The sequence below is a fragment of the Tamandua tetradactyla genome, chromosome 14 (assembly GCF_023851605.1).
Source record: "Tamandua tetradactyla isolate mTamTet1 chromosome 14, mTamTet1.pri, whole genome shotgun sequence".
NCBI classification, from domain to species: Eukaryota; Metazoa; Chordata; class Mammalia; order Pilosa; family Myrmecophagidae; genus Tamandua; species Tamandua tetradactyla.
The window spans coordinates 7,701,070-7,726,070 of NC_135340.1; the positions used below are offsets into that span (position 1 = coordinate 7,701,070).

General features: G+C 37.9%; 1 protein-coding gene across 1 annotated transcript in view; it reads right to left on the reverse strand.

Moving 5' to 3' along the window:
* Positions 1 to 11,394, reverse strand: part of PRPF39 (pre-mRNA processing factor 39) — a 35,786-nt gene extending 24,392 nt beyond the window's left edge. The window contains exon 1 of the mRNA XM_077126854.1: positions 11,243 to 11,394. The gene's annotated coding sequence lies outside the window, so the exon portion shown is untranslated. The remainder of the gene's footprint in view (positions 1 to 11,242) is intronic.
* Between the last annotated feature and the right edge of the window lie 13,607 nt (positions 11,395 to 25,001).

The following is a 25,001-nucleotide window of genomic DNA, read 5'->3' on the forward strand; positions in this document are numbered from 1 at the left end:
TTAGCTATTTTTTAATGGCTGCTAAATCCCAGCACTATAGAACATTACCTACAGAGAATACATGACAGGTGTAAGATAAGGTTTTCACTCTCTAAATTTATCAACTAGTTGGAGAGATCAAAAACATGAGCAATTACAGAGCAGTAATTACAGAGCAGTATATAAGTGGCAAATTTCCAAACGAAACAAAGTCAAAACCTAGAGATATCAATTGCAATTGAGAGCAATCTAGAAAAACTTCATTAAATATAGAACTTGATCTTTGAAAACTTAGAAGATTTGGAATTAACAGGGGGAAAAAAAAGATAAATTATTCCAGTATAGGAAATGGCCTTTTGACAGAAGACAAGAAGGTAGAGATGATGATTGGGTGGAAGAAAAGGAAGTGAGAGACTGGTAAGAATGTTAAGAATGAAGAGGGTTTGTATTGCAGGAGTGGAAGGAAAAGAAACAGAATAAGCATAATGGAGCCAGATTATAGACAGAGGGTTTAAAAAGAAAGGACAGAAGCAAACCTCCAGAGGGATTTGAGAAGAAACAATACATGAAGCAAATCTACTTGGTACACAGTAAAGGGGAATTCAAAGTATTAAACTACCAGGGGAAAAAAAAAAAGGAGGATTCCTTTGAAATCTGTTCTATGACTACTTGTTAAAATGTACTTTGAGATGATATGGCCCATATTTTAAAACTTCAACTTCTGTGTGAGACCAAAGGGAGAGCTGTTTAAATGGTGCAAAATTTATATTTTGGGTAATGCATTACATAATTTAACCATATGGTCAGTTTAGTTGAACACTATAATTACATGGAATCTTGAACAGAGCATAAGATCTTGTTGGTTTGTACAGGTTAGTGTGATGCCCTGATATAGCCCAGAGTAATTTGGGCAGTGAATAAAAAAAGTATTTGCAAAGTCCCCTTGGGGACCAGGGACAAAGAAAGAAATATTCAACTTCCCGATATTCTCGCAAGCAGTGGGAACAAACAAATTAACAGGCTGAGCCCTCAATCTTGGGGTTCACCCTTATGAAACTTATTCCTGCAAAGGAGAAGCTAAGCCAACTTATAGTTATGCATTAAGAGTCACCCCCAGGGAACCTCTTTTGTTGCTCAGATATGACCTCTCTCTCTAAGCCAACTCAGCAGGTGAACTCACTGCCCTCTACTCTACGTGGGACATGACACCCAGGGGTGTAAATCTCCCCGACAACATGGGACAGAACACCTAGGATTAGGATGAGCTGGAACCTGGCGTCATGAGATTGAGAAAGACTTCTTGACCAAAACAGGGAAGAGAAAAACAAAACAAAATAAAGTTTCAGTGGCTGAGAGATTTAAAACAGAGTCGACAGATTATCCTGGAGGTTATTCTTATGTATTATATAGATATCCCTTTTTAGGTTATGGTGTACTGGAGTGGCTGGAGGGAAATACCTGAAACTGTTGGGCTGTGTTCCAGAAGACTTGATTCTTGAAGACGACTGTATAATACACAGCTTTTACAATGTGACTGTACGACTGTGAAAACTTTGTGTCTGATTCTCCTTTTATCCAGATTATGGAAAGACGAGTAAAAAAATACAGATAAAAAACAAACACATAATGGGGGGGATAAAGGGTAAAAAATTGGGTAGATTGAAATACTGGTGGTCAATGAGAGGGAGGGGTAAGGGATATGGGAAATACGAGTTTTTTCTTTTTTATTTCTTTTTCTGGAGTGATGCAAATGTTCTAAAAATGATTATGGTGATGAATATACTACTATGTGATGATATTGTGAGCCAATGATTGTACATGTATGGACTCGGTGAAGATTTCTCAACAAAAATATTTTTTTAAAAAAGAAAAGAAAAAGTACTTTGAACATATTGCTTTTTTATATATACATGCTATATTTCATAATAAATAATTAAATAAATAAAACAAAGAAGAATCCAAATTATTGAACTACCAGAAAGAAATAAGCACTCTCTAACTCATATGACTCTGATGATGCCAACTTTCGTAGGTTTAAATAATTATTTCAGGCCCTAAGAAAAGGCAAAGAAACTTTCCAATTTATTTTGCTTTCTTCCCTTCTCCACTTTTATAGAAAAGACACATTTAAGGTTAATTTCCCATATGCAAATAAGACATTGGTTGGTTGATTTGCTTCCCACAGCCCAGTGGGGCGAAAAAAAAAATTACTGGTTGATAGAATCTGAGTCATTTAGTAACTATTCTATTGTAATTATATACTTAATATGGACATAAAGCATTTCTTCAGGAATCAGGAAATTTACCAGGCCCCAGCATCTTCAGACTGCCAATTACTCCACACCTTGCATGTATAGTGTTATAAAAAAAAAATTAGTATTTTTAAGAATATCTAATAAAGATTATTTCATTGTGAAATAATATTCATTCAACAGATTATTTATTAAGCATGTTCTGTGTATCAGACACTATCATTCTAGGCACTGGATATATAAATACAAACAAAACAAAGTCTCTGCCCTCAGGAAGCTGCCATTCTAATGGAGGGCAGAGGGAGGATAAGAGAGTTTACAATATGTATCTGATGTCAAGTACTAAGAAGAAAACAAAATGAGGGATGAAGTAGTGAGAAGACTCACGGTCTTCAATTCTTCCTCATCCAGTCATGTCGATGGACGAAGAACATTTTGGAAGAGAAAACAACAGGTTCTGAGGTAAGTGCTTGTTTGGCATGTTCACAGAAAAAGAGATTATTAAAGAAGGCAGTATAGTTGGATTTTCTTATATATATCCCTTAATTTGGTTTGAATTCTTTCTAAGAGTTAGCCTTACCACGTATAGCACGGCTGCCTTCTTCACATAAATACTTGTTTTTAAAAGTTATTTCTTTTAGGTCATATTCTCAAAATTAATTGTACCAACATGTAGTACAAACATTAAAACTTAGCACAGCTTTGACCTAACAATAACACTTGTGAAAATTCGTCTAATTGATGAATCTATAGGCAAACTATGCAAGTGTTAGAATAACAAAGTGGCTGGATAAAAGAGCAACATATAAAAGTAAAGTATGGTTAGACATTCTCTTTACAGTCCATTTGAAAGAATTAACATGAAATGTTCATCATAGCATTTTTCTAAGAAAAGCATTTGTTAGGATAATATGCAGCCCTGCTTATATCACTCCAATGAAAGCACTCATTTCTCATAATGATCTATGTGTCACAACCAACATTAGTCTTCATCCTACAAGATCTCTTATTAATCCTCTATTCCCTTATTAAAATCTTTACACTTCCAGGGAGTAAATTTACTGTAACGCATCTCCTAATTCCCTCACCTCATTTATAATCTTTCCTCCTTTTTGCACTTGAGGCATTTGTTTTGTATACCTTACTAAAGAACTCCTATATAAATAAAATATGAAATGAAAGTTGACATCATCACAGTCATTCCAGTTAGAGAGTACTTATTTCTTTTGGTAGTTTAATAATTTGGATTCTTCTTTATTTATTTATTATGAAAACTATTATGCGTGTTTGCATCTATTTTCATCTATTTTGAGACTATAAACAATGATGTGTAACTTCATTCTTCCTATTACCAAATCTCTCAATCTAACCTCATCCTTCACTTGGTCAAAATGAATGAAGTAGCTAGAAGGAAAAATCTGAGATGATGGTATGGTAACCTACAACAAACTCTGGGATCCTGTTGAAGAGTGCTTTGAAAAGTAATGCTTTTTTCTTTCTTTGCTTTGTATATATGTTATATAATACAATACAAAAAAGTTTAAAAGAAAAAAAAAAAGAAATACCTCTAACTCCTATCAAAGGTCAAACCCAGAACTCATGACTTGGAAAACCTTCTCAGAGTCCCGTAAGTATTACAGTACCTAAGTTTTTGTCAACAGCCCTCTCCTCTTCTTAAGCAACACTCTCCCTGGGCTCATTATGTACTCCTCATGGATAAACTTTCTTCACTTCCAGGTCACACATTTTTCTGTTTTTTTCCTACCTCATTATCCCTCCTTTTCCTGAGTTACAATCTTCTGAGCAGACTGGATTCTCCTCTTCTACCTGATCTTGGTAATGTAAGAGTGCCCCACAACTCAGTCCTTGGTTCTTATCCCTACTTTTATCTCCATTAACCCCAATCTCACATGACCTTAAATGTTAATTATATGCCAACACCCAAATTTCTATTCATTTTTTCCAAACTCCAGATTCATATATTCAATTGCCTATTTGACTTCTTCACCTGTATATGTTGTAACAGTTACCACAAACCTTAAAATGCTCCTATGTGAATTCCTGATTTCCCCCAAAAACCTGCTCTACCTAAAGCATTTCTAATGAATGCTTTACCCCATTCTTCTAGAAGCTCAGGCTCAGGCTAAAACTTTTAGCACCATCCTTGACTCCATTACACCCATCACCTGTTAGGGAATTTGTCCAATATATACAAAATCCTCTTTTTTTTCATCATTCTGGCACAAACTACTCATCTTTCAACTGGGATACTGTATAGTTTTCTAAAGTCTTTTATAGGCCTCCTGCTTTGTCCCCTCCTCCACCCCAACCACTCTTTCCTTCCCTGATCAGAGTAGCTAGTGAACTTTTTAAAAATAGAAGGCAAACCATATAACTACTGTTCAAAGCTCTCCATCTCACCGAATAAAAAAAGCACATTCCTAGACACAAGAGCTAAAACCATAAAACTCCTAGAAAAAAACATAGGGGAGACCTTCATAACCTTGGATTTGGTAGTAATTTCTCAGATATGACACCAACGGCATTAGCAACAAAAGAGAGATGAAATGGACTGTAAAAATTTAAAACTTTCGTACATCAAAGGACATTATCACAAAAGTGAAAAGAAGTCTATAGAATGGGAGAAAATAATCGCAAACCATACAGCTGATAAGGGCGTAAAATCCAAAATATGTAAATAACACACATTTCAACAACAAAAAGACAAATAACCCAATTTAAAAATAAATAATTCTCTACAGAAAGGGAAAATCCAATCATCACATTTAAATAGGAAGGGTAAGGGAACCAAGATATCCAGAACCATCTTGAAGTTGGAGGACTCAAGCTTCTTGATTTTAAGATTTATTACAAGTTGCAGTAATAAACAGAATGTTACTGGCATTAGGACATATTAACCAAAAGAATCAAACTGAAACTTCAAAAACAAACCCTCACATCTATTGATTTTTGACAAAGGTGCCAAGCCCACTCAATGGGAAGGGAATAGGCTCTTGAACAAATGGTGCTGAGAGGGCAGGATGTTCATATGCAGGAGAATGAAAGTGGACCCCCCACCTCACACCATATATAAAAATTGATTCAGGGTGGATCAAAGACAAATACAGGAACAAAGACTGTAGGGTGCCTGGAAGGAAACATGGGCAAGAATCTTCAGAATGTTAAGTAATGTTTTCTCAGACTTTACATCAAAAGCACAAATAATAGAAGAAAAAAAATAGATGAATGGGATTTCATCATAATTGAAAACTTTTTGCATCAAAGAACTTCATCATGAAGGTGACAAACGAACTTACAAAATGAGAGAAAATATTTGGAAACCATCTAAGGGTTTAATATCCAGATTATATAAAGAAACCCTGCAACTCAACAATGAGAGGAGAAACAACCCAATCAAAAAACGGGCAAGGGACTTGAATGGACAGTTCTCCAAAGATATATAACTGGCCAAAAAGCATAGGAAAAGATGCTCAACATCATTATTCATAAGGGAATGCAAATCAACACAATGAGATATCAATTCACACCCACTAAAGTGGCTATTATTCTTCTTTAAAAAAGGAAAATAACATTATTTTAACATTATTTACATTTTTCCTAAAAGAAAGGAAAATATTAAGGAAGATCTGGAGAAATAGGGACACTGGTTTTCTTGCTGGTGGGAAAGCAAAATGGTACAGCTGCTGTGGAAAAGTTTGATGGGTCGTCAGAAAATTAAATATAGAATTACCATACGAACCAGCAATCCTACTTCTTAATATATACCCCCCAAAATTGGTATATACCCAAAAGAACTGGAATATACCCAAATATCTACCCAAAAGAGCAGATATTTTTGCACACCAACATTTAAGGTGGCATTATTCAGTTGCCAAAGATGTAAGCAGCCCAGGTGCCTATAAACAGTTAAATGTGTAAAGAAATGTGCAACACGCACACATGCACACAGGAATAATAGTATTCAGCCATAAAATGGAATAAAGTTCTGATGCATCCCACAACATGGAGAAAACCTAAAGACACCATGTTGAGTGAAATAAGGCAGACTTCAAAAGGGCAAATACAGTATGAACTCACTGATATGAACCAATCATAAAAGCAAATTCATACAGTCAGATATGGAAATAGAGGGGTCTGGGTGGGGGTATGGAACAGGAGTCAACACTTCTTTGATACAGAGTTTTTATTTGGGGTGAGGAAAAAGTTTAGATAATGGATACTGGTGACAGCAGCACAATATTGCCAAGATAATTAATTCTACTTAATTATATACTTGAAAGTGGTTTAAAAATGGGAAAATTTGAGTTGCATACATTACTACATTTAAAAGTTCAATCTTTTTAAAAGTCAATGTCCTTCTGTGTTGGTTTTAAAGTGTTGTGCACCCAGAAAAGCTGTGTCCTTTAATCTTGATTCAATATTGTAGGGCTGAAACCTCTGACTAGACTGTATCAATGGAGAATGACCCACTCAATCGTGGGTGTAACCATTTGATTAGATGGAGACTGACTCTGCTCATTCAAGGTGGATCTTGATTAGTTTACTGGAGTCTTTTAGAAGGGGAGACATTTTGGAGAAAACACATTTGCTTCAGAGCCAACAGAGACATTTGGAGAGGCAGAAAGAAAAATGCCTCTTGGGGAAACTGTTTGAAACCAGAAGCCAAAGGATCAGCAAATGCCAGCAATGCGCCTTCCTAACTTACAGAAGGGTCCCACGCCATCAGCCTTTCTTGAGTCAAGGCATCTTTCTCAGAATGCCTTAGAACTGTAAACTTGCAAAACAAATTCCCTTTTTAAAAGCTGTGCCATTTCTGGCATACTGCATTCTGGCAGCATTTAAACAAACCATCTTCTAAAGTCCATGGACCCTCTCCCACCATTTACTTTTTTGATCTCCATCTTCTACTCTCATTCTCACTCTGCTCCAGTCACACTTACATCTGGCTGTCTCTCAAAGAGACCACACTCTTCAGCCTTAAAGCCTTTAGACTGGCTGTTCCCTCTACTTGGAAATATCTTCTCTCAGATACACATAGACTACCTTTAAACCTTGGAGAAATTCTACCTCCTCAAGATGTATTTGGGCTACCCTACTAAAAATCACAAGCTCCCATACCTAACTCACCTGTACCCCTTTTTTCTGCTCCCCTTTTTTCTTTAATCCTTATAATTTATTATGTTCTACCATAGGGAATAATTCACTTATTTAGTATACCCTGCTATCTGGATTAAAACCTTCTTTTTATTCATACTACCATTGCTATAGTTATAGATAAAATCCCTATACATCAGTGTTATTCAAACTGAAGTTGCCTTCTTTTTTAAAAGACCAGCTACTTCTTTTTTAAAATGGCAAACAGAAAAGAAAAATACATATATCAGTGCTTTGCCCAAAGTAAAGGTATATTGTATTGTGGCATTCTGATGCAATTAAACACACATATGACATTCAACTATCATACTGAGTTGCCAGGCACACGGAAGACACTTAGTATTTCTAAAAAAATGAATGAAGCGTTATCATCATGCACAGCTATGGCTTCAATTACTAGCTGCCGGTGGTAATAGTAAGAGATGCTATTTATTGAAAAAATATTTTGTTAAATGCTACTTTCTCAGTTTGAAAGATGAAAAACCAAAGTTTATTAGGTTAAATAAGTTGTCCAAGGTAACACAGGTAGTAAGAAATACAGCCAGATTTCAATTACAAAACACTTCTCTCTTCTCTACTAATCTCTACAGTACAGATATTCTATCTCTGTTAAGTTTTTATTTTTTATTTTCTTTAAGTTCAGTTCTATCCTGGTTCTGAGCCTTACTGAATGCCATTTTTTCTACCTAGCATGCTTTCCCATCTCTCTACCCTACATTCCCATTTAGTGCCTTTAACTTAAATAAACCTACTCATTCTTCTGCACAAAGTTTAAAAGTATTTCCTGAAAAGTATTTCCATACCCATCATATTGGTTATGCTGCCCTTATTAATACTGCCAAAGTACTCTTGTCTTTTTCTCCACAGTACTCACCACATTTGTGGTACTTAATCAATGCCTATCTTCACTACTAGATTACAAATTTCTTGAGCATAGATAAGAACTAAATCTATCAACACCTGGGAATATAGTATACATGGAGGCCTCAGACAATACTCAAGTTCACTGAATAACATAAAAATAGTATCAGAGTCCTCAGTCACATCAGACTAAAACCTGGTATATAATTCATAACCAAATGGGAAGTGGTAGGTCTGTCTCTCGGGCTTTAGAGACAGACGGAACTAAATTAAAGATATAGCCAGACTACTTATTATGGAACTTTGGGCACGTTAACAAATCTTTCTGAGCCTCATCCACAAAACAATCAAACACAACTTGCTGTATAAAGATTAATTATCCCTTTCTTTTTATTCACATTACTACTATTACATAGTTTTAAATTCTTCTCTCTCTACTACAGCGATGTTTGAGACTTCTTTAAACCAGCTTTTGGTTTTTTTTTTAAGTGGAAAAATACCATAGTGTGTGTACACAGTAAGGGCATACTGCTGAAATATACACACCTACTACTGTATATTGGGCTGCAATGTAACATATATACCCTATTGTAGGTTGCAATAAAAAATTTTTGAAAAACATTTTGAAAAACATTGCTAGATAGTTGTTACAGATATATTAATACTACTAATTAATTAGTATTATTAGTTTAAATAATTAGCTTAATTCTGTGAGAAGAGGGGACTTGCTGTGTTCCTACTATCTCAGACTGTGTTGATACCATTCAATACATAAGTACTGGATAAATGACTACATCTAGTCCCAGCTTAACTTTCCAAACGAATTTATGTTACAAAATTCCTCCTCATTTCCATTTCCAGAGCTCATTACATTGCTCATGCCTGAGTCTTGGCTCATGCTCTTCCCTCAGATTAACAAAACTTTCCTTTCTCAACTCACCACACTAATCAATGTCTTACTATATTACACTTTCTCCTAAAATCATAACAGGCATAAAATGTCCACAAGCACAAGAGGAAACCTGATGAGTTACAAAGTAAATATGCAGTATCTGAAAAAATATAGTTCTTCTGTAACATAAGTTTAACTTTTAGTATAATTATGACAATCATCAAACATTTGATTAACAATTCAGCAGGCCATCTTAAAATGTAAAAGGTATTTTGGTGAACGACTTAAATGACCTACACAAATAAAATTAGGAAGTCTGATCTAATACCTTTTTTTAATTCTCTAAATTCTTCTTACACTTGCAGAGTATTCAAAACCATATCATTAATTATTCTTTTCATAAACAGAGCAATATATAAAAATCTACAATCATCACTAAGGGCTGAAAGTTAGGAGTTTACAACTCCAAACTTTACATCGACAACAAATCACTTTGCTTCATCCACAGAAAGGTCAAATTGAAGACTAAAAAGGGAACTTTGAGCGAGTTACTTAATCGCTCCTCATTCACAAAGCAATCACACATACTTTGCTTTAAGAAGAGGCTATTAGCAGAAAAGGAGTTGTTATAATCACTATTTTTTAAAGTCTAAGTAGAATGATTTTTTTTAACACAAATTTTTTTCACCATCTTCATGTCTTTGAAGAAAATTACCAGTTGACCAAAAGTACTACTACTTTCTTCCTTCTTTAGCTATTTTTCCAAATTAAAATAATCTTACATTTATTTGTTAACATACCACAAGAGGTTGTGTTCTTTCTCTTGAAAAAGCAAAACAAAACACGATATTTAACATCTGATTGATACAACCCTTTTTCTTATTCAACTATGAGAGAAAGTAAAAATATTACAAAATATTCTGAGACTAAAAACAATTCTGCATTTCCACTCTCACTGTGGATGAGATTAGCCATCTTTGGTCAATCCCTAATTATGTCAGGGTCACTATCTAGCCTTCTTTAATAGAATGCCTCTCAGCCACTTTATCCCTACCACAGGGTGAACAAGTGGGAAGGTTCAAACTTTTGACACTCTGGGATGAGGTTATAAATCTGGAAATAAACAGTAACAACAAAAACAAAAATGAAGTATTTGCTGTTTTCCTTCAATCCACTTAAGCTTATGGAGCTCAAAGCACTTAAGTTCCAACAAGAGCTTCCTAGTTCCCTGTATGAAACTTGCTTTAACATTTCAAGCTGTAGAAAAGAAAGTATTCTGAACAGATTGATCAGTTGTCAAATAACCTGAAGTCCTCAACGAGAAGGCGATATAAATATTAAACTAAATGGTAGCATTTTAATCGACATAAAACTATACGGTATTACAGTAACATAAATAATACATTAAGTAGTACTATTCTTTAATTTAAAAGATCTGATTTTGAAGCATAAGACTGGCAAACCCTAACTAGTGTTGGTCTCTGGCTACAACCGGTAAACACTATTCTTAGATTTCTTTAGAAAAATCCAACTAGGATCTTTTAAGTCTGGTTTTTCTGTTCCTGTCCTTTCCTGCCGAAAGCTCTGGACGATCTTTGGGATGCTGCGGCTCAGCGTCCCAACGCATTGCTTATACAGTCAAAACCTGGGACGTGCCCCACTAGGCGCCTACTTGTTTTAACAATAAAATCAGCCTTATATTCTCCCAATGCTCTGTCGGCTGGTAAAAGGCTCCTTCCATTTCCACTCGTTCCAGCCACACCAGTTTCCATCTCTTGGGGAAGCAAGGACTTCGGTTTTGCCTCTAAATCTCTTTCAAAATCCAGGTGGAGGCGGGCCCCACACTTCCCCGCCCGATGTAAGGCATCTGTCCAGGCGAACGTTTGGTCTAAGAAAAGAAACCTTATTGCTCCACCCAACAGGTGGGAAGGAGGAAGGAATGGACAGCTGGACGCCAAGTCCAAGCCAGGCCTCAAATGGAGCCGGAGCGGGAGGCGCCAGCGCGGCCTGAGGGCAGACAGGCCCCTTCCGGCCCCGAGTATCACCCCCACGAGCCAATTCCAAGGAGCCCGCCCCAGCTGACCTTACGATGGATGCCACTCAATGCCATGAGCCGAAGCGTGGTCCAAATCTAGCCAAAGATGGCACTTGCACCGCCTCGGTCCCCACAGCCACCACAGGAGCCGCCGCCGGCGCCACAGCCGCCTAGACGAGAGTCCCACGCGCATGCGTCGCGGGCCGAGGAGGCGGGTCACGTGGTCCCGCGGCGCGCAGGCGCAGCGGTCCGGGCGGCCCGGCCCCGCCTGCTTCTCGCGCTCGCCGCCACCCCTGGACCTTCCCGACCCGAAAGGGCGTGAGCACTGCCGCTCCCTCCCCTCACCTCAGACGCCGGAGCGCCCCCGCCCGCTCCCAGAGGAAAAGTTCGTCGTGCTTTGGTAGTAAGTCTTGTAAGGTTTTCTGAACAATTGCCCAGGTTTTACTCCTCTACTAAAGATGGGCGGACATTCACCTGACACCCCCAGCTCGGGGTGGTCTGGGCGCGGGACCCCTCCTGCCTCCTGAGGGGGAAGCAATCCTGGCCTGAGGGTTTGGGGAGGACTGTTAGAGGGACAGATCGCTGTCCTCGGGACAGATGGACACGGCTGTAGGAGACGGACGTGTGACAAGAGGAGAAAGTTTATCTACATTATGAGAGTTATAGAGCAGAGATTCTTTTATTTCGAAATGTCACTGTGCTGGTTTGACTCTGCCGTGTGCCCCGGAAAAGGCTCTGTTCTTTTTTCATCCGCGCTGGTGGGGGCAGACCTGTGTGAGAAGGACTTTTTGATTGGGCTGTTTCCATGGAGATGACCCACCCAATTCCAGGTGGGTCTTCATCCTTGACTGGAGTCCTTAGAGCTGAGGGAGAGGGAGACCGGAATCAGGACAGAGGGGTCCGCAAACGTCCGCAGGGGCCTTCCCAGGTCAGGGAGGAACCCCTGATGCCAGCAGCCTTTCCTCAGAGGAAGTGTGCCTTGATTTGAACATTTTCATGGCCTTAGAACTGTACATTTGTAACCCAATAAATCCCCTTTGTAAACCCCAGTCCATCTCTGGAATAGTGGATTCCAGCAGCTTCAGCAAATCGAAGCAGTCATGACTTTACCCCGATGTTGTGAACTGAACAAAATGTTTTGCATGTTTTTTTTAATGCTTATTTTTTATAAAAGGTTATTGATTTGATTTTCTTCTATTTCCACTAACTTGGCTGTGGCTTCCTCTATATCGTCCAAATTACAGTTTCTCTAAATTTAGAAGTTTTATTTTATTTTCTTATTTGATCCTTGGTGCAAGGGCTCTGTATTGTGCAGGTGTAGATGATTCTGCTGTAGTGCCTTTGCTTGGCCTTTCCGCAAACTAGAAAGTGCAATCCCACGTCTGTTGAGAGGAGCTTGGGCTGGGTTTCATTGCCCAGTCTATACCTTGATCTGGACCTTTCCTTAATGTCCCTTTTATGAGTGTCGCATGGCAATAGAATCTACTTACATTGTGCATAACGCATTCAATGAGATTTGACAAATGCATGTACCTGTGTAACCATCAGCGCAGTCAATATGCAGAACTTTTTGACCACCCCTTGTCCCCCTTCCCAGTAAGCCCTTTCCCTACCACTGATTCCAATCACTGATCTGCTTTCTGTTGCTGTGGATTAAATTTGACTTTTTTTAGGATTTATATAAATGAAATAAAGTTTTAAACATTCATCTGTGTTTGTGCATTTATCAGTACTTCATTCTTTTTCACTTCCGAAAAATATTTTGTTATATGGATATACTACAATTGGCTTACCCATCCATTTGTTAATGGGCATTTGGGTTTTCTTTCCTCTTTTTTGGCTTGTTTGATCAAAACTGTTTTGAATAAATCTTTCTGTGGCCATGTGTTTATATTGGTGTTGGGCAGGAGTGAAAACTACAGCCCTCAAACTAAATCCAGCCTGCTGCCTATTCTAAAAATAAAGTTTTATTGGGACCCAGACACAGTCATTTGTTTATAATCTCTGGCTGCTTTTATGCTACAATGGCAGAATTGTGTAGTCAGCACAGAGATGATATGGCTCTCTAAGCCTAATATATTTAATATCTGTTACCCTTTATGGAAAAAGTTTGCCAACTCCTGTTGAATTGTCTACAACTTTTATTTTATCTTTTACTGCAAGCAGGCGTTTTAGTTTCCTAGGCTGCTTAAAGCAAATACCATTGAATAGTTTGGCCTGAACAATGGGAAGTCATTGGCTTACTTTTTTTTTTAATTATATTCTTTTTTTTAAATTTTTCTATTAGCTTACATTTTTAAGGTGAAGAAAATGTCCAAATCAAAGCATCATCAAGATGACGATTTATTCCTAAAGACTAGCTGCTGGCAATCCTTGGTTCTTCCTATACTACATGGCAACACACTTGGTGGCATCTGCTAGTCTCTCCCTTCTCTTCCAGGTTTTGTTGATTTGATCTTCTTGCTTCCTTGGCTTCCTCTCTCTTTGTTTGAATTTCACTCCATTTATAAAAGACCCCAGTAATACGATTAAGACCTATCCTGCATAAGATGGCCACACCTTAATTGAACTCGCTTCATCAAAAGTTCCTACTTAGAATGGATTCACATCCACAAGTATGAATGAGATTTAAGAATGTGTTTTTCCTGGGATGCATACACCAAACCACCACAACAAATTTAGTTGTCTTTATTTAAATATTTTTAAGAAAACAAACAATACACTTAGAACCACCAAAAATGGATAGATCTTAGTTAGCTTATCTATAGGAATATTTAAATAAATATCTAAATAATCATTGTAAAGCCTGTGTTTGTACAAGTGTTTCATAAACCAATTTAAAATTAAAGCAAAGAAAAAATCTACAGATACAAATACCAGAGTTTCTTAAATTCTTAAATATTAAACACTATTGTGCCAATTTGAAAGAATTTATGTACCCTCGAAAAGGCATGTTTTAATCCTAGTCAATCTCGTGGGAGCAACCATTTCTCTTAAACCCTATTCAGCAGTCTGTGTTGGAAAGTTGATTAGATTATCTCCACAGAGATGTGACTCGCCCAATTGTGGGTATTAACTTTTGATTAGAAGGAGATGTGACTCTACCCATTCCACTTGGGTCTTGATTAGTAAGCTGGAATCTTTTCGTTTGCTGGAATCTTTTCAAAGAAGCAAGCTTTTTTGAAAGAACCACGAAGTGAAGAGCCTGCATCACCTGAGACCTTTGGAGATGAAGAAGGAATACATCCCTGGGGAAGCTTCATGAAGCAAGAAGCCTGGAGAGAAAGCTGGAAGACGTCACCATGTTCACTATGTGCCTTTTCAGTTGAGAAAGAAACCCTGAACTTCATCGGCCTTCTTAAGCAAAGGTATCTTTTTCTGGATGCCTTAGACTGGACATTTTTATAGACTCCTTTAATTAGGACATTTTTATGGCCTTAGAACTATAAACTTGCAACTCAATAAACTCCTCCTTTTTAAAAGCCATTCCGTTTCTGGTATATTGCATTCTGGCAGCTAGCAAACTAGAACAACTATCTTAAATACTGTTTAATTAGTTTTCACAACTGTGTACATTCTCTAAATATCAAGTAGAAGGTTATTACTAATATCAATTTTGCTATAGTAATTACCTATGTTGCCGAACATTTTCCTGTTTTTAATTTCAGGAAAACATAAAGATAAATGTTTTTACGATTAACACATGAGAATCATAACCACCAAAAATGGATATCTTAGTTAGCTTATCCATAGGCATATTTAAATAACCATTGTAAAGCCTGTATTTGTACATGTTCATCATAAACCGATTTAAAATTAAAGAAAGCAAAGAAAAGATCTATAGATACAGATATCAGAGTTTCTTAAACTCTAAATATTATACACTACCTTAAATATCATTTGATTAGCTATCAAAACTATGTACATTCTCAAAATATCAAGTAGAAAGCTATTACAGATATCAACTTTGTTATAGTAGTGACCTATGTTACTGAACATTTTCAAGTTTTTCATTTAAGTATCTATTTTATCTAATATTACTATACCTGCCAAAGTTTTTGTCAGACCTGTATATTCTTTTCCTGCTCTCACTTTTTATTCTTTGTTATCCTTGCTAATACTCTTCAATTCTGTACTATCCTCCTGACCTTCCTCTCTGTCTTTTTTCAGTCACCAGAGCTCCCTTTAATATTTCTTGTAGGGCAAGTCTCTTATAGGCAAATCTCACACCCATTGTATATCTATAAAAATTTTGATCTCTCTCTCTCAATTTTGCCCAACACTTGGCAGAGTAAAGAATTCTTGGCTGGAAGTCTTTCTTGTTCAGAATCTTAAATTTTTCAGACCACTGCCATCTTGCCTCCACGGTGCCTGTTAAGTAGTCTGAACTCAGTCTTATATGTTTTCCCTTGAATGTAATAAATCTCTTTTCTCTTACGCTTTGATAACTTTTTGCTTCTCTTCATGATTTGACATTCTGATAAGTATATGTCTTGGAGTAAGCCTATTTGGATTTATTCTATTTGGGATTCATTGGGCTTGTTTATGTCTTTTATAAGAGTTGGGAAGTTTCCTCCCATTATATCTTCAACTAGACTTTCTATCCCTTTGCTCTTCTTTTCTCCTTCTAGGACACCAATAATTCTTATATTTGTGTACTTCATGGTGTCTGTCATTTCCCCGAGATCAAGTTGCATTTTTTCCATTTTTCTTACCATTTGTTCTTTTGAATGTTCAATTGTCCTGTCTTCTAATTCACCTATTCTTTCTTCTGCCTCTTGAAGTCCACTGTTATGAGTCTCTAATATATTTTTAATTTGGTCTGCGGTATCTTTTATCTCTGTTATATCTGATATTTTTCTATTCTTTCAAATTCTTGTTTATGTTCCTCCAGTGTCTTTTTTCCCCCAGTGTCTTCTTCATATCCTTTATGCCATTATGAACAATCTTAATTAGTTGTTCCAAATTCTGTGTGCCCACAGGTAATATAATTTGGTCATTTGGATGAGCCATATATGCCTGGATCTTCACATGCTTCATGATCTGTTGTAGACAGGGCATTGGTACAGTGTCTTCAATCAGTCATAGCACTCAGCTCGACCAGCTTCCTTGGCCTCACCCCTCCATCCTTGGCACACAACTGTAGTCTCTAGTCCCTGAAAAGGGGGAAACAAGTCTTTTTTCACTGGTTGGGTGCTGGACTGGCATCACTATGCGTCTCCCCCTCGTCCCCAGGGAAGGGTGCCCAGTTTTTGCTAAAAAAACAAATGCCCACAGCAGTATTTCACAGGGGCAGGGACTAGACACTCTGCCTTGACTAAGTGGAGTCTGTGCACAGGAAATGCACGTCTATTATCTTCCAAGTTCACCACGGGAACTCCCAGCTACAGAACCAAAGGGAAGATCTTCCCAGTCCAGCTGCAGGGGTAGGCAGAGCTGTGACTACCACCATTCTCTCAGTCCCAATTTCTCCAGTTTTTCTCAGAGGGCCTCCCTATGTAGGGGAGAACACCCTCTGTAATACTGGGCACCCTGGAACCACTGTCCCGGTCATTTTTGTATCACATCTTTCTTTGTTGTATACAGCCGGGGTGAACTCAGCCTCTCCTATTCTTGCCAGAAGTCTCCAGGTTTAGTTTTGGTTTTTTTAACATTTTTGAAAACTTTTTATTTGGCAAATTTTATTTCATTTTCATTAACAAATTTCCATGCCAGCTTTTTGCAATTATTAAGAGAAATATATATGAAACTGACATTAGGAAATAGGTAGAATTATAATTTAAATGAAAATAACAAGAGCATAAGATTGATACATTCATAAAATTGGTTACATAACAAAAAAAGACAAATTCTAGGTAATGGCCTGCTTTTTCCAAATAGTATTAAAAATAGAACTGTCATCCAAAGAAATACCTAATTTGTTCTAGTTATTTCAACTTCACAATGGTCCTTATTAAAAGAGAATGAAAAGTACCAAACAATATTTTAAAAAAAACCATCAAATTACATATAGTAATAGGTTTATATCAATATATTTTCTTGAGGAGTGAAAGTGATAAAGCAAAGAATTCGAAAATCACAAGAAAGCAGTATTTATCGTAAGGTTAATAAGAAGTAAATTTTGGCAAATTGAGATTTTAGATGGACCAGACTCCACCAGGTAGGTGTTTTTCCAGCATTAGAAGGGAACTCTGGAAGTGCCTGTAAACTTATGAATTGGGAAATGTAGTCATTTCTGTATACAGGTAGTTTTCCCAGTCAATGATGGTGACTGGCTTTCTAACTGAAGAGGAATTCAGTAGCTGAATCCTGAAACTTTACTGCCCAATGGTTGGAAAGGACTGCTAGACCTTGAAAATTTCTAATACAAATGCACCGAGAAGAAATGTTTCAGCCTAAAAGTTTATACTCAAATAGAGAAATGTTCTGTAAGGGAAAGATAGATTTGTAGAGTCTGTGCTGTTCAACTGATGTTGCCATTGCGTGACCTTGGTACAAAATTGTTGAAATGTGCACTACTTGGCATTCTATATTAATAACATTGGTCGATAAAATAGCATCTTTAATTTAAACAGGAATACTGGACTGGCTGGGTGATGTTTCTTTTCTTGCTCCAGACCAGTGGCTTAATCTCTTATACTCTTGATGTATCAGCTAAGTAAAGTTCAAATCATGTAAATCCTATATAAGATATTTTAATGCTTTGCCTTATATTTAAAAGAAAATATGTGTGTAAACTAAATTTACCAAAAATGACCATGGCTTACATTGTGAACAGATCAGACTCTAAGGGTTGAATGTAAGGGAAAGATAAATTTGTAGACTCTGTTCTGTTCAACTAATGTTGCCATTGCATGACCTTGGTAATAAATTGTTGAAATGTGCACACACTCCAGCTGGGAAGGGAGGACTTGCTATCCTCCCAGAAGGAGGTATACTTTGATAAAGTTATCTGGGTCCCAGGAAACTCCTCTAGGTCCCTAGCCAGTTCCCAGAGGACCAAACTGGGCCCGGTCACATAAGCTAATTGGAATTTGGCCACTGTTGTGTATGCAAGCAGTTAGAGGAAGGAGGAAGAAGAAGGAGAAGGAGAATCTCATGAGAGAGAGATAGAGAGAGAGAGAATCCTATCTGAGAGGAGAGGAGGATACTTTGCTCAGGACTTGTCTAGTCGGACCCTGAAAATGTCATCTCCAGGATTCCCCAGCACTCCTCTTTGGCTGTTGGTGCTGCCCTGTCTGGTGAAGTAGCGATGTCTTATTTCTAATAATCTTTTAATTACTTTACTAATAAATTCTGTTTTTTTTAATCACTGAAGTCTGTGTTGTTTGTGAATCTGAGCCTATAAATTAAGAGGTCACAAATATCATGTTGCCTTTCGTGCAACATGTTCCCTATTAAAATTAGTCTTAAAACATGCACTGAAAACACTAAAATACTCCAAAAATGAAAAAGTAGAAAATACTGGAAAATATATGATCACTATGATTTACATTTAGCTATCCGAGTATGCTTCTTTATTCATAATTATCTTCATTTTACATCTGTCCTTTTCTTTAAAGTCTTATGCTTCAGTCCATTTCCTTTTCTAAATTTTCACATTCTTAGCAACAGTCTTTAAACTTTGCCAGAAATATCACCCCTATATATATAGGATTCTTTGTGCCTCTTCTTTCCTTTTTTTAAAAAAAAATTTTATTGTGTATAACATGTATACAGAGCAAAGAAATAAAAAAGTAATTGTTTTCAAAGCATTCTTCAACAAATTATAGAACAGATCCCAGAATCTGTCATGGGCTACCATTTGATCCTCTCATATTTTTCCTTCTAGCTGCTCCAGAATATAGGAGGCTAGAGTTTAGGAGCCAAGGGTTAAAACAAGACCTGCAGAATTTGTCGGGAGCAGCTGGCCTCGGGGTGGCGGCAGTAAACTATGGAGATTGCTATCTGCTTTATGTAGAACAGTCTGGGAGGAAGAGAATGTTTATCCCAAATGCTTATGTTAAGTATGAAGGAAAAGAGCACTGAAAGATAAGCACTCTATTCCCCCAGGAAATGCATGCATACCTTTTGTCACCCTGCAGTATATAAGCAGGATCTGGTTAAAAATAAAGTTGTCTGTTGTTTGTTAAAGTTAAGCTTTAGACCCCCTAAACCCGTCTGTGTCTTTCTTTCTTTCTTTCTTGTCATTCCTTAATATCCTTCGAACTCCGTTTCATAAGAAGCAACACTAAAGGATTTAAATATTTTTTCTTATCATCACAATCGACCTTTTTCCTTTTTGTAAATGAAAAATAACATATATACAAAAAAGCTATAAATTTCAAAGCACAGTATCACAATTGGTTGTAGAACATATTTCAGAGTTTGACATGGGATACCATTTCAATTTTAGGTTTTTACTTCTAGATGCTCTAAAATACTTGAGATTAAAAGAGATATCAGTTTAATGATTAAGCATTCATATTCATTTGTTAAATCCTATCTTCTATATATAATTCCACCATCACCTTTGATATTTCCATACCTCCCTTGAGGGGTGTTTGGGCTCTGGCAATTCTAAATTTTTTACATTGGAAGAGTCTGTCACTAATAGAGGGTAGGGAGATGGAAATATCTGATGTTCTGGAGAGGCTGGGTTGGGGTTTCAGGACTTATTTGGAGCAGGGTAGGTTGTAGGTTTCTGGAAGGTTACTCTAGTGTCTGGAACCCTTGTGAAATCTTATATATTGCCCTAGGTGCTCTTCAGTATTGGCTGGAGTGGTCCTGGTTGGGGGTTGGCAGGTTATAATAGGTAGCAAGGTCTACCTGAAGCTTATGTAGGAACATCCTCAAGAGTAGCCTCTCTATTTGAACTCTCTTTGCCACTGATACTTTATCAGTTAAACTTCTTTTCCCACTTTTGGTCAGGATGGAATTGTTGATACCATATGCGAGGGCTGGATTCGTCTCTGGGAGTCATCTCCCATGTCACCAGGGAGACTTTCACCCCTGGATGTCATGTCCCATGTAGGGGGGAGTGCTATGATTTCACTTACAGAGTTGGGCTTAGAGAGACTGAGGTCACATCTGAGCAACAACAGAGGACCTCCAGAAATAACTCTTAGGCATTCCTATAGGTAGTCTGAGCTTCTCCACTATATGCATAAGCTTCACAAGAGTAAGCCTTAAGATAAAGGATATGATCTATCAATTTGGTATCCCTAAGGTTTGACACAGTATCAGGGGATTCCCTGATGGTAAGGTTTAATAGTTCCATATTCTTTCTCCCCTCCCCCTGGGGACTTTGCCAATACTTTTTGATTATCTACTTAATATACTCTAGGATGCATCCAGGCATTACAATAATCTATACAGGATTAAAGGACCTCTTTCTTATTCTGTGCTACCTGTGTTTCAGTTGTTCAAATGAGTTATAGAGATAGGTGAATTAGATTATGCACTACAGGAAATTTCAGTTCCAGATCAAATAAACCTTTCTTCCATTGGTCTCAAAGAGTATGTGTGGTCTGAGTATGCTTCTTTAATTCTGAAAAATTCTAGAAATTCTTAAAAATACATATATCAAGTGTGAAGTCATTACAGAGATTTTATAAAAAAGATTCATATCCTATAAAACATTTTTTGCTTTCATGAAAAAAAAAAGAATTAAAAAGCAAAATGAACTGTCACTGTCATGAAAGAGCACATGATATTAAGGGAAGAAACTCATTAGAGTTTCCACAAGTTCTTTCCTCTTCTGACTGCAGCTTTGATGGGAACTACCCCATGGTAGGAAGTATAGTTGAAGAAAAGATGGTATTTTCAGTTCTGCCTACTTCTAGAACAGGTAAATTCAGAGAGAATCAATAAGAACAAAAAAGGGGGGGCTGTGCTGGTTTGAAACTGTTGTGTATACGAGAAAAGCCAAGTTCTTTAATCCTGATTCTATATTGTTGCATGGGATCTTTTTGATTTAGTTGTTTCCATGGAGATGTAACCCACCATTTGTGGGTGGGACCTTTTGATTAGGTGATTTCCATGGACATGTGTCTCTGTCCATTCAAGATGAGGTTGCTTACTGGAGCCTTTTAAGAGAGAACTATTTTGGGAAAAGCTTCAGAGCTGACACAGAGATGTTTGGAGATGCAAAAAGAAATGGCTCCTGGGGAAGCATTTGAGAGGAGAAGCCTGGAGAGAAAGCTAGCAGACATTGTCACATGCCTTCCCAGCTGACAGAGGAACCCTGGACATCACTGGTCCTTTCTCGAGTCAAGCTGTCTTTATCTGGATGCCTTAGTTTGAACATTTTTATGGCCTTAGAACTGCACACTTGTGACTTAAACTCCCTTCATAAAAGCCAAACTGTCTCTGGTACATTGCATTCTGGCAGCATTAAGAAACCAAAATAAGGGCCGTGCTGGAATCTCCTTTTTGGAGGGTACATGATAGTGGATGCTCTGAGTTTTTTCAGAGAAATTACTGCTATCTGAATTTGATCTAGAGAGGTTGCTTGTTGCTCTATCTGGAAGAGGATCAGAGCTGCTACATTTTAGTCCTTTCAGGTATTTTAGTTTTACGTTTCTAAGTTTACGTACATCAACTGTAACCTTCCGTATCAGAAAGGTCTGTTTTTTTTCTCCCAGAAAAGACCGAACCAGTGTATGTAGTCCTTTGGGATTTTCTTGTAAGTAGTCTAACAATTTTCTAGCCCTTTTTCTACTTGATGTGTAGCAAGAAACTTCTTCAGTGTCTTCTCTACTAAGTATGTTTTTTGCATGTAGAGGATCAAAATGTCTCTCAGCTATGATTTTTTCACACAGGGAGCAAATTTTCTGAAGTGTCCTTCCTTGGTTTCTCCCAGACCCACAGGCTTCCATCTCCTGGGGAAGAGGGGGAAAGGAGTGGGGTGGGGTGGAGCGTGTCTGGAGGAAGAAAGCTGCCCAGTCAAAAACAGTCCAGTTTAGTGTTTTATTTATTTATTTATTTTTGCATGGGCAGGCACTGGAATCGATGCGGGTCTCGACCCCACAGACAGAATTCTGCCACTGAGCCACAGTCGCACCACCCTGGTTTAGTTTTGAGAATGATCCATGAGCACTTGAGAAAAAGGTGTATCCTGCTGTTGTGGGGTGTAATGTCCTATAAATATCTGTTAAGTATAGCTCATTTATTGTAATATTCAAATTCTCTGTTTCTTTATTGATTCTCTATCTAGATGTTCTGTCCATTGATGAGAGTGGAAAATTGAAGTCTCCAACTATTATGGTAGATGTGTCTATTTCCCTTTTCAGTATTTGCAGTGTATGCCTCATGTATTTTGGGGCATTCTGGTTCGGTGCATAAATATTTATGATTGTTATGTCTTCTTGTTGAATTGTTCCTCTTATTAGTAGATAGTATCCTTCTTTGTCTCTTTTAACTGTTTTACATTTGAAGTCTAATTTGTTGGATATTAGTATAGCTACTCCTGCTCTTTTCTGGTTGTTATTTGCATGAAATATCTTTTCCCAACCTTTCACTTTCAACCTACATTTATCTTTGGGTCTAAGATATGTTTCCTGTAGACAGCATATAGGATCCTGTTTTTTAATCCATTCTGCCAGTCTATGTCTTTTGATTGGGGAGTTCAGTCCATTAACATTTAGTGTTATTACTGTTTGGGTAGTACTTTCCTCTACCATTTTGCCTTTTGTATCTTATATATCATATCTAATTTTCCTTCTTTCTACACTCTTCTCCACACCTCTCTCTTCTGTCTTTTCATATCTGTCTCTAGTGCTCCCTTTAGTATTTCTTGCAGAGCTGGTCTCTTGGTCACAAATTCTCTCAGTGATTTTTTGTCTGAAGATGTTTTAATTTCTCCCTCATTTTTGAAGGACAGTTTTGCTGGATATAGAATTCTTGGTTGGCAGTTTTTCTCTTTTAGTAATTTAAATATATCATCCCACTGTCTTCTTGCCTCCATGGTTTCTGCTGAGAAATCTACACATAGTCTTATTGGGTTTCCCTTTTATGTGATGGATTGCTTTTCTCTTGATGCTTTCAAGATCCTCTCTTTCTCTTTGACCTCTGACATTCTAACTAGTAAGTGTCTTGGAGAACATCTATTTGGATCTATTCTCTTTGGGGTGCGCTGCACTTCTTGGATCTGTAATTTTAGGTCTTTCATAAGAGTTGGGAAATTTTCAGTGATAATTTCTTCCATTAGTTTTTCTCCTCCTTTTCCCTTCTCTTCTCCTTCCGGGACACCCACAACACATATATTTGTGCGCTTCATATTATCATTCAATTCCCTGAGCCCCTGCTCATATTTTTCCATTCTTTTCCCTATAGTTTCTGTTTCTTTTTGGATTTCAGATGTTCCATCCTCCAGTTCACTAATTCTAACCTCTGTCTCTTGAAATCTACCATTGTAGGTTTCCATTGTTTCTTTCATCTCTTCTACTGTATCTTTCATTCCAATAAGTTCTGTGATTTGTTTTTTCAGACTTTCCATTTCTTCTTTTTGTTCATTCCTTGCCTTCTTCATGTCCTCCCTCAATTGATTGATTTGGTTTTTGAAGAGGTTTTCCATTTCTGTTTGTATATTCAGAATTAGTTGTCTCAGCTCCTGTATCTCATTTGAACTATTGGTTTGTTCCTTTGACTGGGCCATATCTTCAATTTTCCTGGTGTGATTTGTTATTTTTTGCTGGTGTCTGGACATTTAATTACCTTAATTAGTTTATTCTGGAGATTGCTTTCACTTATCTTACCTAGGGTTTTCTTGCTAGATGAGTTTGTTGTCTATCTGTTTATTGACCTTCAGTTCAGCTTTTTCTGGGCCTCTAGCTTAAGTTTTGTTTAACAGAGGGTAATTTTTCAGTTCTTGTTTTCTTGTTTCTTGTCCTGCTTGTAATGTGCCTTTTCCCTCCCCACCCTTGGGAGGGTCTACATAGGTATTACAGACTCCAGCCGGGTTTTCCCAGACTAAGCTGGCCTCCTTTCAGGGGGAAGGAATCACCTGCATCTTTCCGTGAGTGTGAGACCCAGCAGGTTTAAAGACTTTCCTGTGAAGTCTCTGGGCTCTGTTTTTCTTATCTTGCCCAGTATGTGGCGCTTGTCTGTCTGCGGGTCCCACCAGCAAAATATGTTGTGGCTCCTTTAACTTTGGAAGGCTCTCCCTGCTGGGGGCGTGGTGGAGACAGAGGAAAGGTTGTAGGCTGGTTTTAATGGCTTCAAATTGTGAAGCCCTGGGGTCTGAATTCCTTGAGAGAGGGATTCCACCTGAGTTGTGTTTCACCCCTCCCGTGGGGAAGGTTCAGGTGGGAGACAGCCCTGAAAGCAGCCTGTTTCTGCATTTGGGGCAGTTGCAGCGTGTGTAATCTTGCTGCTAAATCCAGAGGCAGCCAAGCCTCCGTAGAAACAGCCTCAGAAGGCTCTGTTTCATCCGCCTTGACCAGTTTCGCCTGAGCTAGGGGCCTATTTTTAGTAGTCAGAATTTGTTTATTAATGCCACTGTTGGTGTTTGGTTGGACTCAGTCTCTGCTACTATTAGAGTTTCTTTCATTTCCCTCCCGGAAGCCGCCTGTGGGGGAGGGGCGCCGGCCGCCGGCCGCCATGGCTTGGGGAAGTGCACGCGGCTTGGGGAACTCACTCTTCTGGAGACTTGCAGCCGGTCCAGCTGGTCCAGACTGAGGTACACTGTGTATCTGGTCACTGTTGTGGCTCCGGGAGCTGTTCTGTACTGTTTCTGGTTATTTAGTAGTTGCTCTGGAGGACGAACTAAAAACGTGCGCACATTACTAAGCTGCCATCTTGGCCCCCTCTCGCCCTGGTTTAGTTT